Below are 14,503 nucleotides of genomic sequence, written 5' to 3'. Positions count from 1 at the left end.
GTGTCTATTTTTGATATGAGTTTCATTCTGATTTCAATATTGTAAACTTTTAATATTATATATGATACTGAAAATACCCCCTCCATGCACTTATTTGTCATCATCACTTTTGAAATTTTTAAACGTTTATTTATTTTTGAGAGAGAGAGAGAGAGAGAGACAGAGCATGAGCAGGGGAGGGGCAGAGAGAGAGGGAGACACAGAATCTGAAGCCGACTCCAGGCTCTGAGCTGTCAGCACAGAGCCCAATGCGGGGCTCGAACTCACGAACCGAACCGTGAGATCATGACCTGAGCTGAGGTTGGACTCAGCTTAACCGACTGAGCCACCCAGGCGCCCCCATCATCATCATTTTTATTTTGAGAAGTTTTTGACTGTTTTCGCCCTTATTTTTCCTTCTAGATAACTTTCAGAATAATTTTATCAAGGGGCCATAGAAACATGAAACATTCTAGGAACATGTAACTCCTTCAGTTCAAGTTTTTCATTCATGTCTCTGGTGGCATCAACTACTAAATTCTGGTCGATGGAATGTGGGTTAAATTGATGATGGAACTTCCAGCCTGGGCTCATAAAAATCTTCCCACTCAAAATTCTTTCACTTAAAATCCTTCATGCTCATTTTCCCATTTGATCTGGCAGGAATGGAGGTAGAAACAACCCCATGACAACTTTGGATTAAAGATGAAGGCCATACAATATGGAAGTAACCTGGGTCCCTGAATCCCATTTGGAAGAGAGCTGCCTGAACTGGAAGGTACTATGCTGAGTGAAGTAAGTCAGTCAGAGAAGGACAGATATCTTGTTTTCACTCATATGTGTATCTTGAGAAACTTAACAGAAGACCATGGGGAAAGGGGAGGGGAAAAAATAGTTACAAAAACAGAGGGAGGGAGGCAAACCATAAGAGACTCTTAAATACAGAAAACAAATTGAGGGTGGATGGGGGGGCAGGAGAGGGGAAAATGGGTCATGGGCATTGAGGGTGAGGGGACTTGTTGGGTTGAGCACAGGGTGTTGTATGTAAGCGATGAGCCATGGGAATCTACCCCAAAACCAAGAGCATACTTTACACACTGTATGTTAGCCAATTTGACAATTAATTATATTTAAAAATAAAAAATAATAAAAATAAACATTTAAGTAATAAAAAAATGTAAATTCACATTGATGGGTATGTCAAAGGGGCACCAGGAGTCAATGGAAAGAACTACCAATGGCCAAAGCTGAAATATTTGAGCAGCTTAGTAAATAATGTACTATAAGATTGTAGCTCAAAGTATAAAATTAATATCCATGAGTCCATTAAATAAATAAATAAATAAATAAATAAATAAATAAATAAGTAAATAAAACACCCATTTTGGCTTTTATGTGAGGAAGGAGTTTTCATTGGGTTTTGCTACTGAAGTTGGGGATTGTGTATTACAACAGCTAGCTAGTTCTGAGTAATGTATCCTTTAGGTGCTTCTCTAGATCTCCCCAACACAAACACTATACTATTTGAATTATACATTAATATAACAATATTTAGAAAAAGTAGAATTTAGGAAAAGTACATTAAAATCACTATAATACTGGGGCGCCTGGGTGGCGCAGTCGGTTAAGCGTCCGACTTCAGCCAGGTCACGATCTTGCGGTCCGTGAGTTCGAGCCCCGCGTCAGGCTCTGGGCTGATGGCTCGGAGCCTGGAGCCTGTTTCTGATTCTGTGTCTCCCTCTCTCTCTGCCCCTCCCCCGTTCATGCTCTGTCTCTCTCTGTCCCAAAAATAAATAAAAAACGTTGAAAAAAAAAAAATTAAAAAAAAAAATAAAATCACTATAATACTGCTATTCAATTATAACCATTTTTAACCTTTAGTTTCTAACTTTTCAGTTGTCTGTCAATTGATCACTCTATCTCTGGGCTTTCCCATATTGTGATAAAAAAAATCAGTTACATTTCATAAGGTCCCACTTGCCCAATGCAATAGAGTTATCCGATTTAGCAAGTAAAGATACAATATCCCCAGTTAAATTTTAATTTCAAATAAAATGAATAATTGCTTAGTTTATTTCCCATATAATATTTGAGAAGTACTTATATTTAAAAAGTGCTGTTTGTCTGAAATTCATATTTCACAGGGTGTCCCGAATTTTTTTTGGCAGTTCTACCATGCAAGGACTTAATACACTCATAGTGTACCCCAGGTTTTTCTAAGTTTCATTTGTTAAGGAACAGCTCCAGCGTGGTCTTTCTCTGGCATCTAGCCGCCCCACTGCTGTCTCCCTTGCCGATGGACCTCATAAAAAAATCTAGCTAAAGCTTTATATGCAGCTTGATGGCGAATCATAAACAACAAATAAAATAAAGCTACCAACCTAGACCCATCTCAGAGTCCTTATTGGGCACCTCTCTCCCAGTCTCCTTCCTTGCCTCCATATAGCAGGACCAGTTCGTTCCCATCATTGGGAAACCTCGGAGCATCTCTGTGCCCTAACTCCAGATTCAACTTCCTTGAGGCTCTAATGAACACTTCTGTCCTTGGCATCGTGCTAAGTGCTTTATGTGTATTATCTTATTTAATTGGCTAGAGTGACCAACCCTCTCGGTTTGCTGTCAGGTGTTCAATTTTAGTATTGTAAGTCCTGGTCTCAGTACACCCTCTCCCTGAGAAAAAAGGCCTGATTTTCAGTGATGAGTACAGAAGGTTGAAGGAAAAGTACAAACTTCATAGAGTGGCCCAAAGAATAGAGGCTGAAAGCAGCATTGCTTTTTAGTGTCAAAGAGATACAGCATAGACTACCCATCTTTTGTAGCCACTGTTGATTTCCCGTTGTCCACCGATGTGGGCAACCATGATTTGCACTCCACAGTAATGGATCACCCATTTTGGTCACTCCCAGTGATGCAGCTGAAGTGTGAATCTCAAGTGCATTGTAACCATGACTGTTAGCGGTTTGCGCTCAATTGCCTCCGGACTGTTTTGCTTTTTATGAAGGTAGCACTAGTTTGTTGTTTCACATTGTGAATATTGTGACCATGTTTTCTAAGAGTTCAGATAATGAGTATGATTATAGTGCCAAAGCCAGCATGTCCCAAACTTCACTAAAAAATAAAGCAAAATGTGTTACTTAAATAATAAATGGAAAGACGTACATACAACTGGGTTAGGGAGGTACAAAACCAGAACAACATACTGCACAGTCTTTGGGATTGGGCATGGTGGAGATGGGAAGTGAAAGCACATAGAGAAATGATCTCACAAATCTGGGATGAGGTAGGCAAGTACTTCTAAATCAATAAAAACTTTATTGTCCCTCCCACAAAAGACACAAATGCTAACTTGAAAAGTATAGCTGCTGAATTGCCTTGGGTGCCCCATGGGAAAAAACAAATACATTATCATTATAGTTCCCTTGACTGCTCCATGAAATTGAGTGAACGTTTCTTGATTCAAAAGTTGCAGCTAGAAAGTCAGATGGGCAAACAAAAGGGCAAAGTTTCACGACAGACGTGCTGACGCCTTACAGCGTGGAGTCAATTCTTCAGTTCTCATCAAGATCCTGCTTCTAGGGAACAGTAGATGATGCTTCGAATCATTGAAATGTAAAAAAATGTCCCCTTCAGCTCTCGTGTACTTTGATTTCAAAACTGGAGTTTCAACTCATCTTCTTGATTTCTACCAAGATTTTAATGGAAGCACACACACACAAAAATAAGACAAAAGATGATTGGTATCTTATCCAAATACAAACTAGACTTGTTCGTCTAGCTACACATTCACCAGACAGCGCAAAGTTAAGTTTTGCCGAGTTCCATTCAGTCCATAAATATCTTACCAAAGAAAATGAATATATCATAGTTTCTAAGTAGCATGTACATTTGGTATCTAACACTGCTAACAAGAGGTGGCTTGTTTACCTGTGAAATTGAGGCTTTCATCATGAAAAATTTTAGTCTTTTTTCAGTTCTCAAAATGTACAAAGGCACTTAATGAGATTTTTTATTTTACAGAACAGGAGATAGCCTCATTATGCATGTGCCTGTAAGACAGCTGTCATTGTTGCCTTCCATATAAAAGATGTTAAAATGTTGGCCTACCATAAAATCAAATCTTCAAAGTGTGGGATGAGAAGAATATCCTTCTCTAATTTGGAAATACGTTGAAGAAAACAAGGATTCCGATAAAACAGAAATGTATATGCTGCTCTCTAAAATTGTTTGATGATCTCTGAAGAGGCCCTACGAGGCCTAAAAGTGAATAAACTGATTGCCACCAGAGTTTGATGTTTGTTCGTTGTGACAAAAACTAATACTGTGAAAAATGATTCATGTTTTGGAAATAAGACTGCTCCACAATTCAAAAGAAAAAAATGCTACCAGAAAAAGACACCGAGTTAAACAGGACTTCTGAATTTCTTTACTACGTGGTAACTTATGTGGACTCCAAATTCAGTTTCACAAGTTAAGTTCCCTCAGTGCTTTAAAATGATTTTTCCTGAGGGGTGTCTGGGTGGCTCAGTTGGTTGAGTGTCCGACTTCGGCTCAGGTCATGATCTCACAGTGTGTGAGTTCAAGCCCCGCATCAGGCTCCGTGCTGACAGCTCAGAGCCTGGAGCCTGCTTCAGATTCTGTGTCTCCCTCTCTCTCTGCCCCTCCCATGCTCATGCTTTGTCTCTCTCTGTCTCAAAAATAAATAAAAACATTAAAGAAAACAGATTTTAAACTATTTTTCCTGAGAAAGAGAGGTTAAAATTACGATAGCATTTAATGTGTTTCAGAATATTTTTTATTTATTTATTTATTTATTTATTTAATTTATTTATTTTAGAGAGAAAGAATGCGAGTGGGGGAGAGGGGCAAAGGGAGAGAGAATCATAAGCAGGCTACATGCTCATTGCAGAATCCGATGCAGGGCTTGATCCCATGACCCTGGGATCATGACCTGAGCTGAAATCAAGAGTTGGTTGCTCAACCAACTGAGCCACCTAGGCACCCCTTAGAATATTTTTAAGACCTGGATCGCCTATATGATGAATCCATAGATGCAAAGGACCTAATTAATTGACAAAGAACTAATCTGTCAAAACAGCCCTATGGAAACATGTGGATAGACATTTCTGGAGAACTGGAAACTAATTTCTACGAGTCTGAAAATCTGCTGGTTGGAAGTAAAATCCTCCATGTTCATATGCTTCTGTTACGATGACATTTAGCTTGATGTCATCGCATTGGACCCATACCTAGATTCTAGAGTCACGCAGGCCTGAGAAGAGCAAAACTGCAAGTCAAAGTGAATTTTATGTTTTACCGCTCGATTTTACCATTATGTTAAAAAAGAGAAGCAAGTTCTAAAGGTTGTAAGGAGTTCAGAGAAGTATTATTGGGAAAGGAAAACAGTAAAATATGGGACAGAAAGATAAAGTTCATTATTATTTTAATTAAATAATTAAATTAAAAAGTTAAATAGGTAATACCTGTCTAATTAGTCTATTGATTTACATGCTTCTTTTAAAAAAAAGTCTTACGTGTCTTAACATACACAATAAACTGATGCGTCTATGGGCAACTGATTTTCAACAAGGGTGCCAAGACCGTTCAGTGGGGGAAAGAGAGTCTTCTAAACAAATGGTTCTGGGACAGCTTTTTATTGTCCTAATTAACATAATTATGTTAATAATAGTAGCACTATGTAATTGCTTATTTAAAAAAAATGTAATGTTTATTTTTCAGAGAGAGAGATAGAGTATGAGTGGGAGAGGGGCAGAGAGAGAGGGAGACAGAATCTGAAGCAGGCTCCAGGCTCTGAGCTGTCAGCCCAGAGCCGGATGTGGGCCTCAAACCCACAAACTATGAGATCATGCTCAACTGACTGAGCCACTCAGGTGCCCCAACATGCTATTGTTTAAAAGTATTTGAAACTATGGGGCACTTGGGTGGCTCAGTCGGTTAAGCGTCTGACTTCAGCTCAGGTCATGATCTCATGGTTCGTGGGTTTGAGCCCCACATCGGGCTCTGGGCTGACAGCTCGGAGCCTGGAGCCTGCTTCCAATTTTGTGTCTCTCTCCCTCTCTACCCCTCCTCCACTCTCACTCTGTTTCTCAAAAATAAACATTTAAAAAAATTTAAAAAAAAAGTATTGGGGCGCCTGGGTGGCACAGTCAGTTAAGCGTCCGACTTCAGCCAGGTCACGATCTCGCGGTCCGTGAGTTCGAGCCCCGCGTCAGGCTCTGGGCTGACGGCTCGGAGCCTGGAGCCTGTTTCCGATTCTGTGTCTCCCTCTCTCTCTGCCCCTCCCCCGTTCATGCTCTGTCTCTCTCTGTCCCGAAAATAAATTAAAAAAAAAAAAAAAAAAGTTGAAAAAAATAAATAAATAAAAAAAAAAATTAAAAAAAAAGTATTTAAAAGTAAATTTAAAAAAGTAAATAATACAGAATGATGTATAATTTCAAATAAATGCTTATCTTCTAAACTTTTTGTTAAACTAATAAAGTATATTTATGTAACCATAATTATATATTGTATGTAATACATTTACTCTATGCACTTACAATCTATATTATATATTACATATATTTTAGTCTGGCCTGGCTGTGTCCCAGGTTGATACTCTAAAAAGTTGGTTATCCCAGTTAACCCCCACCTAAACCCTATGAGATAATACTGTTTTCCACACCAACTAATAGATGAGAAAACAGAGACATAAACTAACTTACTTAACATGACAACATAATAAATGGTGGAGTGTTTTTCCTCCCTCCCATCTAAGGTCTATCAACTCGGCTATCTTCTTTTTTGGGTATGATTGAACATGGAAATGTCCACCTTCTTTAATATAGGGTTCAGAAATTACTCGTCCATGGTAGTATGAATGTGTGTTACATATGTGTGTGTTTTGGCCAGCAGTGTACTTTAAAATTAGGAATTTTACTTAGGGGCGCCTGGGTGGCTCAGTTGGTTGAGCGTCTGACTTCGGCTCAGGTCACAATCTCGTGGTTTGTGAGTTTGAGCCCTGCATCGGGCTCTGCACTGACAGCGCGGAGCCTGGGGCCTGCTTTGGATCCTGTGTCTCCCTCTCTCTACTCCTCCCCTGCTCATGCTGTCTCTCTCTCTCTCAAAAATAAATAAAAACATTAAAAAAAAATAAAAATAGGGGCCCCTGGGTGGCTCAGTCGGTTAAGCGTCCGACTTCAGCTCAGGTCACGATCTCACGGTCCATGAGTTCGAGCCCTGCGTCGGGCTCTGGGCCGATGGCTCAGAGCCTGGAGCCTGCTTCCGATTCTGTGTCTCCCTCTCTCTCTGCCCCTCCCCCGTTCATGCTCTGTCCCTCTCTGTCTCAAAAATAAATAAACATTGAAAAAAAATTAAAAAAATAAAAATAAAATTAGGAATTTTACTTGGAGTGCCTGGGTGGCTCAGTCAGTTAAGCATCTGACTCTTGATTTTGGCCCAGGTCACGAACTCACGGTTTGTGAGATCCAGCTCCGTGTCAAACTCTGTGCTGACAGTGCATAGGCTGCTTGGGATTTTCTCTCTTCCTCTCTCTCTGCCCCTCCCCACTCTCTTGCAAAAAAAATTAAACTTTAAAAAAATGGAAAGATTTGAAAACTTAAATTAGGAATTTTACTTAAAAATCCAGATTTCCGTTTTCTCTTGAAATCTCACATCATCTGGAAACACTGAGCCCACATTCCTCTACAACAGCAGTTGCTGACTGGTAGCTGTCTCTTCAGGCAGGACATTCATCTCCAGTTTGCCCACTTCCCCCTTCTCCCATTTGCTTATGTCCTGCCAGCTTCACTCAAGGACATTACACACACTTCACAGAGGCAACAGATCATAATGTCAGAACCCAGCTCTGCACACAAACTGAGGTTCCAATTCCATCTGTTACTTTCTGGCTCTTTAACTGTGGACAAGGTACTTAACCCCTCTATGTATGGGTTCCTTCCTTCTGTAAAATTACACTGATAATAGTATCTTCTCCACAGGGTATTTTGAGGATTTAAAGGGGTGATTCAAGTAGAATCCTTAGAACACTTTTGGACATGTATATTTCCTGTTAATATCATTACTACCTGTCACACTGTAACCACTTCAGTTCACTTCCCTTGCTGTAGAGGAAAGTTCATCCCTCCACCCTCAGAGGTATGGCTCCAGCCAGACAATGAAAACAGATCACAATAGTCCGGCAGCTGTACTTTTTGGGTTATTCTGTCCTAAAGTAATTGCACACATGGGCATCAGTCATCTGGCCCACGTGGAGCTAAACCATGGTCAGTCCAATGACTTTTCAGAGTCTCTTTTCTAAAGGGAAGATTGGTTTCCTAGCTCCAGATACCCTGCACGTAATTAACCAAAAAAAAAAAAAAAAAAAAAAGCAACACTTGGCAAGGGAGTGCTTTCTAAATCCACTAGGCAAACGACAGCATTTTTTCCATCTTGACCCTGAGCCCCACCCCAAAGAAGTTACAGAGACTCAGGGACAGCTCTGGTTCAAACACACTTGAGAGGGCCTATTACCAAACACAATACTGACCAAGTATTGTGAATCAAGGATGACTCCCCCCCCCCCCGCCCCCCTAAAAAATGTGAAATCAACTCTCTACCACTTTCAGGACTGAAAAAAGGCTGGAAGTTTATAAAAGATCCCCAAAGAATCTTAAGGGTCTGGCTTTAAATAATTATATCTATATATAAATCTAGATTATAAATATAATAGAAATGTAATTTTCACAAAATAGATTCTATAGTATCTTAAAAACTATTGTTTCACTTAGCACTATATTACTAATATATTTGGTGTCAATATGTTTACTTTTACAATGTTATTTTTAGTAGTTTTATGGTATTCAGCTGTACGGATGTAATCAATTTGCCATCCTCAGACATCTGGATTGTTTCCTGGTTTTCAATAAGACAACAATGAGGTGATAAACAGCTTTGTGAATTAAATTTGGACAGCAGCTCTGTTTGTTTAACCTGGAAATTTTTCCTAGATGTGGTTCCCCTCGGTACTTCCCTCCTTTGGAAATAACTCCATTTGTAAGGAAGAAAAAAAAATGTTAAAACATCCTAATTTGCATATTCCATCCATTTCCTGTTAGACCCTAATTGACAGAGAAGCTATTACTTATCATCTGCATGTTCTGTACTTTACATTCTTTTTTTTTTTTTTTTTTTTTAGTTTATTTATTTTCAGAGAGAGAGAATCCCAAGCAGGCTCCCTGGCGCCAGCACAGAGCCCCATGTGACGCTCCCTCTCACCAACTGTGAGGTCGTGACCTGAACTGAAGTCAGTAGTCGGCTGCCTAACGGACTGAGCCACCCATGTGCCCATGTACTTTAAATTCTTTGCTTCAATCACCCAATAGACGTTTGTGATGCATATTATTATCCTCATTTAAGAAATGAGGCTCAAGAAGTAAAGTAATATGTCCAAGGTCACAGCTAGTTAATAGCAGAAAATTTGAATTCTTGTTGGTCTGACTTCAAAGTTCAGGAACTTTCCTTAACCATATTCCTGAAGAGATTCCATAATTCAGTTTTTGTATAGATCCAACAGTATTTTAGATGCTGTGTGGAAGATGGCCATTTAAAACTGTCAGTGAACAAATTTGCAAAATGAATAACCACTCACTAAAAATTGATAGAAACTAAAATGTATGGTTGTAAGAGAGCTGAAATTAAGAGGTATTTCTAATTTCCTTTGATCCTGAATACACATTATTTTGTGCCATCTGCTCTGGGATGAACGCATGTTCAAGTTAAACCCCATGTCGTTCCTTAGCGCCTGTCCCAAGCTCTTTGAGAGGTCTCCATTTGTGAGTCTGACTCCCTGTTCTTAGACCATATAGGTTAACTTCCCTCTGTTAAATGTTGTCAAAAACATATGCTTTTAGGCTTAACAGAAAACACAGCTAAAAAGTATGCCACCTTAACTGTACTCAAGGATTGTGGAATATAGATTCTGGATGATTCCTTTTTGCCCACTCCTTCATCTTAATCTGTCCATCTTCTGGAAAGATCAGCTTCCACCAGCTGAAAGAAAAATGCATCCTATTCACCCACCCGGTCAGCTCCTGACATTGGATTTGTTAGTTTGTAGTTTTGCAGCTACTACAATATCAACACCGCCTTTCAGAAAAGTTGATCCTCTCATGCATTGGCCACCATTGGCATGTATCAATTAGGATAGGTTCACCTGCAAGAAAGAGTGCCTTAAACTGGAAGGAATTTTCTTGTTTCTTGAGAAAGATTCCCCAAGTGGGCAATTCCAGAGTTGACTGCTAACTCAAAAATGTCATCAAGGATCCAGTTCCTTTGTGCCCTTCAGCATAGGCATCCTGAGCACGGTAGTTTTTCACCCTCCTGCTGTCACCTCACCGTCACCAGATGGCTAGGCTGCCTCCCTCAGCTCTAGGCATGAGGTCTTCCTACTACATTCAAAGATGAGAAAAGGGGGGCAAAGGATCCTGTTCATCAGGAAGGAAATATTTTCCAGATTTTTTTCCTCTGCCCATCATGGGAGCTGGATCACACGGCCATGTCAAGCAGCAAGGCAGGCTGAAAAGTGATTATCTGGCAAAGAGGTTTAAGATTCCCATGATTGGCTTAGACCAGTCACAGTTTATATTTATTCAGCCTTTTTATTCCTACCTTTTCAGTGCTTTTTTAGCTCTTTCTTACCGTGGTCAAGGCTGCAAAAGGAGGAAATGACTATTGGACAGGCAGCCAACAGTGCCTGTTCCTCAAGTGACAATGTTCATCACGTGACCCTCTGCACTCTGATAAGTAAGAAAGGACAATAAAGTTACATATATACTGTGACAGGGCCGGTCAAGAAGTGAGTTGGGTTTATGCTCGGCTCCTGCTTTAGCCTGGCCAACAGTAGCAATGAAAACTACAGCAAAGACACCAAAATTGTAAGAATGCAAAAGCTGATTAAAATGTTCCATAGGCCGAACTCGTTACAAATACCATTAAGGAGTTCACATGGGCCAAAAATGAGGAGGCAGTTGGAGTTGTGGTTCTGAGTCAGGCAGACAACAGTTCATCTCCGATAGTATCTTCACTGAAGACAGCTCTCCTTATGTCTTAAGACTAAAAATCAGCCAGCTTCCCTGGTTAGAGAGGCCCACTTAGCAGGGCAAAAGTCAGGACGTGTGCCACGATACAGGTGGTCAAAATTTTGTTTACATGCCATTTGTGTGCGTGTGTCTGTGCATGGTCCTCAGCAATGCATCTACCAGGCATTGCAAGAAGTCTGACCACTATACGCCCAATAAAATCATCTGCTCTAAAAACCAGTCCCTGGGTCTCTGAGTCTCTCCTGTTCTCTTTGTATGACATCCTCTTACGAACCGAGGAGGAAAGCCAGGAAACTGCCAAGGTTTAACACCATGGTGTTACCTCAGAAAACAACCACATGGGACATATTTTTGCCTTTTGCCCACCCCAACCTCTCTCTCTCTCTCTCTCTCTCTCTCTCTCTCTCTGCCTTATTTCCCTTGGTATGGCTGGAGCCTGGAGCCCAGTTTGGGAAATTATAAAAGATACTGTCAGTGGGAAAGCGATGGCTAAGTAATGCCAAATTTAAAATTAGGATACAAAACTGTAGCTCCCAGATGATCTCAGGTATATCCAGATATATATTAACTGTACAGTTATATAAAATTAGAAACCTTAATAATAGTTCTCTTTAGGTGGTGATACTTGGGTGATTTTTCCTCATACTTTTCTGCATGTGTAATTCCCCAACCATAAATACTGCTCTCATAATTAGGTAAATACCATTGTTTTTCTTCTCTCTCTCTTTTAATCAGCGTCACAGAGGAAGAGGCTATTACGACAGCTGGTGCTGTTTGCCATCTTCAGAAGGAGCAAACCTTCCAAGAGCTGTTTTTCTTTACATCAAGAGGTGCATTTCTCACTGGTGAGCGAATAATCAATAGATCAGGACCAGAAGTTTTGTGATGATTTCTCCGGGAAGAGACTGCCCAGGGTGCTTGCGGCCTGTTCTGCCTGTCTCCCTGCTGCTCCTGGCTCTCTGCAGAATTTAGCAGATTAATCACCGTGCTCCAGCCCAGACTGTTATTTTTAGCTCTGTTGACTTCTCAGCTGGCTGCAAACAACCATGCACTAGACAAAGTACCTTGCAGGTGGGCAAGAGAGCCCCGCGAAGGGAAGAGGAGTACTCACCCCACCGTGAAGAATGGCAGGGTATCTCAGGTAGGAGGTCTTTGGAGAAGATGAGACCAGGCTGAAGGCCCCAGGGACTCCGGGCTGCCTGGCTTCCCGCGCCACCTCGTGCCCCTTTCCCCCATCACTGACTGGGCTCTGGCCTGGGTGGCCTCTCCTCATTCCTCCAACCCACACCAGCCTCTCTGGGTCACTGATTTGAAGTCCCTGCTCTTCCGAGAGCCCTGCCCTGAGGAGTCCACCTAAATTGCTATCGGCACTGCCCCCCCGCCGCAGCCACCCTCCGGCCTTTCCCCGGGCTTGAGTTGTCTTCATACCGCCTGTCTTCCTCTGAAGTTTTATAAAAACGCGCCCTATTTCGCTTGTTGCTTATCTCCTCCGCTCTGGCAGGAGGGAAGCTCATGGAAAGAAGGAAACCCGTCCTGTTGACCGGTGGTTAGTCTTCACCTGGATCGCTGCCGGGTATAGTTGGCTTGCAGTAAACAGTTGGGCCATCAGTGGACGAACGGACAAGTCATCGCCCTCCCCCGCGCCATGAAGGTGATTTTGTGGCAGCTGGACTGCGCCTCACTCAGGTGCCGTAACTCCCGAGTCCAGTGTCACTGCCTTTCCCTTTGGTCGCCCTCGCCCGCCTCCATGATCACTGCCCAGCAGCACTGCCTCCCGCTCGCGTCACTCGCTGTCGCTTTGTCTAGGTCATTCCCTTCAACCTTTCCTCTGGGGAGTCCCCTTAGAGCCTCAGCCTTTTTCTGGGCATCACCACTGTGCTCTTTTAATTAAAAAAAAAATGTTTTTGGCCAGCTTTATTGAGGTGGAAATGGCAAACGGAAGTTGTGTAAGTTTAGGTTGTACAGTGTGATTTTTTTTGAAGGTGTACAATGTGATGACTTCATATATGTATACATTTTTCAGTGGCGAGAACACTTAAGATCTACTCTCGGCAGATTTCAAGCATACGATATAGTTTTATTTACTGTAGTCACCCTGCTGTACCTTAGGTCCCCCCAATTTCTTCTTCTTTTTTTTTTTTTAATTTTTTTTTCAACGTTTTTTATTTATTTTTTGGGACAGAGAGAGACAGAGCATGAACGGGGGAGGGGCAGAGAGAGAGGGAGACACAGAATCGGAAACAGGCTCCAGGCTCCGAGCCATCAGCCCAGAGCCCGACGCGGGGCTCGAACTCACGGACCGCGAGATCGTGACCTGGCTGAAGTGGGACGCTTAACCGACTGCGCCACCCAGGCGCCCCCCCAATTTATTCTTCTTATAACTGAGTTTGTTCCCTTTAACCAACATTTCCCCGTACCTCCCAAGCCCACGGCAACCGCTGTTCTACTGCCTGGTTCTGTGAGTCCAACTCTTTCAGATTCTACACGTAAGTGAGACCATACAGTATCTGCCTTTGTGTCTGGCTTATTTCACTTAGCATAATGCCCTCCAGGTTCCTCTATGTTGTGGCAAATGGCAGAATTTCCTTCCCTTTCACTCTTTATCATAATAGAAACACCTTCTTTCCCATCTGGACCTAGCCTCTGAATGTCAGAGACTGTAACTAGTGTCCAAGGGCAGTGACCCAGAAAAGCCCACAATAGCATCCTTGTTACTGCAGAAGCTCCCGTGAGGCCTAGTTCATCCCTGACACTCAATGTGACAACTTCCTTGCCTCTAACAAAATGGAACAGGTAGCCCTGAATTAAACCCTCTTACCAACTGTGGACGTTTGCTACCATCGCATGCTCCTGAAGTTACAGACATGATGAGGAAAGTCAAACGTGTCACGGACAGTTGGACAGAAATGACAGAAAGGTCTTGCCTTCTTGATGACCTTGCTGAGCTGCTAAATTGCCCTGAGATCACTTTCTTTTGGACTTCTTGTAGTTTAAACTGCTGTGGGGCAGGCACTCTGTTACTTACAGAGGAAGAAGTCCTAACAGGGTGTGGGATTGAGCAAGAGTTTCTTTAAGGATGGGAGATATTTGTACATATAAAGCCCTTTATTTTTTTGTGCCATAATAATAATAATAATGTTATTACTATTATATCATTATTTGTAAATAGATAATTCTTTATCATATTTCTAGTGTACATTTGGGTTTACTTGTAATTTCTGTTTATATCAGTTCTATTAAAATCAGGAAGAAGAAAAAATGCCTATTATTTCTTCTTTTATTCAATATTGTTTTGTAAGTTTTAGCCAATACAATAAGGAAATAAAATGAAGCAGTTAGTATAAATATTGGTAAATAGTAAAATTTTCATTTTCAGATTAGAAGATTGTTTTCCTAGAAAGACTAAGAAATTCTACCTTAGGTCTCAGTTT

General features: G+C 41.3%; 1 long non-coding RNA gene across 1 annotated transcript in view; it reads left to right on the top strand.

Annotated features, from left to right (window-relative positions):
• The window catches only part of LOC131517433 (uncharacterized), a 55,072-nt gene extending 41,874 nt beyond the window's left edge, over positions 1-13,198 (top strand). The window contains exons 3-5 of the long non-coding RNA XR_009264593.1: positions 643-774; positions 11,808-12,213; positions 12,574-13,198. This is a non-coding gene — a long non-coding RNA (uncharacterized LOC131517433). The remainder of the gene's footprint in view (positions 1-642; positions 775-11,807; positions 12,214-12,573) is intronic.
• The last annotated feature ends 1,305 nt before the right edge of the window (positions 13,199-14,503 follow it).

The sequence above is a fragment of the Neofelis nebulosa genome, chromosome 7 (genome assembly GCF_028018385.1).
Source record: "Neofelis nebulosa isolate mNeoNeb1 chromosome 7, mNeoNeb1.pri, whole genome shotgun sequence".
Lineage (NCBI taxonomy): Eukaryota > Metazoa > Chordata > Mammalia > Carnivora > Felidae > Neofelis > Neofelis nebulosa.
The sequence above is the reverse complement of the archived record's forward strand: the minus strand, read 5'-3'. Positions and strand labels throughout refer to the sequence as shown.